Below are 2,289 nucleotides of genomic sequence, written 5' to 3' on the forward strand. Positions count from 1 at the left end.
ATTAAAACCCCAAAAAAAAAACTAAATTTAAAAAAAAAAAAAAGGGAAATCGTTGCGGGGCCCACCTTCCAACCCGGAAGAGGTAGAACCCCCAGCGTCTCCCTCGCTGCCTTGCTGCATAGGGATTTCCCCTGCAGGCTGCCGTGAACGCAGGGTTTCCCCTGCGGACACTGTGGTTGCAGGTTTTACCCTGCGGCCACAGTGGACGTAGGGATTCCCTGCGGCCACTGTGGACGTAGGGGATTCCTTGCGGCCACGGGAGTAGGGGAAAAAATGGGGGAGGGGGCGGCGGCGGGAGCCGAGCTTCGGCTCCTCCGCCCGCCAAACCCTAACCCAACAATGTGTAATTTTTTTTTTGGTTTTCTTTTTTATTCTTGGAAGATTCATAGTTAAAACTAAAACAATATTTTTTTTCTTTTGCATGAGGATACTAAAAGAAAAAAAAACATACACAGTCATAGCCATTTCTCCCCTTTTTTAAATTTTTTTTTCCAGAATGACTAAATTATCAGAATGGAGAAAGATTTCCAAATAAAAGCTCATGATTTTCCCCCAACATGTAAAAAAACAAAGTAACAATAGCTCTCAGATTAGTAAGATTTACTAAATCATAAGGCAGTAACAACAATCTTGATCCAATGCCCACCATTATTTCAAACTAGAACTTAGATTTTTTTTTTAGGAAGAATCAAACACATTTCTTTTGATTTAAAATAAAATAAAAGATAAACAAGAAACCTACCTCCCATTTGCATTCCTGGCAAGAATCTGAAGAAGAGCCCCCCTGTAGAACAATCCAAAAACCTTTTTCCATCTCCATTTTTTTTTTTTTTCTCCAAAAGCTCTCAAGAAAGAAAACCCCCCAAAAAATATTCAAAAACTAGGTTAAATGAGAAACCCTATTTTTGCCCTAATTTTCAATTTCGAATTTAAGCATTTATTATTTTTTGAAAATAAAAGGAACATGAAAGTGGAAATCATTATTTTCCACTACTCAATAAATCTAACTTGTTTTATTCTAATTAAAATTAACATGCTTTTATTTCTTATTTAATTCTAATTTTAATCTCTCAATATAAATTTAAGCCTACATTTATATTTTGAACTGTTAACAAGGGTGAGGTATTTGAATTAATTTAAATTTCAAAAATCAATCCTTTATACTATATCAATTTTGCAAGTAAAAAGAATAATTTCCTTTTAAATAATAAAATCTCCCTTTCTCTTCCAAAATGCGAAAATGATTAATTTATTTCTATTTCCCAAATGACTTTAAATCTTTCCTTTCTAAAACGCATAACTCATTAAATTCGTTATTATTAAAATTAACTATTAAATTGACCCGCTATAACATAATAAAGCGACCTCTTTAAATAAATGACTAATCTAATGAAAGAGTCCTATTTATTCTAATTTCTCAACTACAAATGCGTAAATGAGCACATTAATCCAAGTTAAATACCTTAAGCTTGCTACAATAATAATTAAAGCAATCTCTTTAAATTAACGATTAATCGTATAAAAGAAAACTATCTATTTTAAATTTCTAAATTACAAATGCGCACATCCACACATTAAATTGAATTGAATATTTGGGATAACAACTCCACTTACCCCACGCTAGGCATGCAAACCGAGGAAGTCCACCAAATCACACGACACGCAACCCAATGAAAGCAAAGCCCCATGAATCCACACACGATGCTCACCTGACCCTAGCTAAGGCAAGACGAGAGTTTAATGACCCCCAAATCTGAATTATAAGGATGGAGGAGGTTTACTCAAACCTACGAATCCCGAAGGAGATGAACCTCGCCCTAGGCGGTGTTGTACCTGCAATCTCCTGCGCCCATGAATCACGCAAGCATACATATACATATACATATTCAATGAAGGCGTTAGCTCAAGATTTATTACAAGAGTTAGGAAACAATTACATTTACACAAGAATCGATGCAAAAGCACAATAGTAGGTATGCACAATTATTTATATCATCTAAACTACACATTGCATCATAGTTAACCTACCATTCAAGAATGCCACATAGGAAGTCAACCAAGGTCAAACGGGTTTTACAAGTCCGACTAGGGTAGGGGCATTACAAAGCTCTCATCTACATCTCCTTCTCCTACTAACAAGATCATCTGAATCATCATCGTCATCTCCTGAGCTAGGAGGAGGATCTGCTAGATCCATAATCTGAGGAAATGGATGAGCTAATAAATACTGAGCATACTCTGCAGTAACCCCAGGATCAAGAATGTGTAATCTCATATCGTAAGCCACTC

This window comes from Cryptomeria japonica, chromosome 5 (genome assembly GCF_030272615.1).
Source record: "Cryptomeria japonica chromosome 5, Sugi_1.0, whole genome shotgun sequence".
NCBI lineage: Eukaryota > Viridiplantae > Streptophyta > Pinopsida > Cupressales > Cupressaceae > Cryptomeria > Cryptomeria japonica.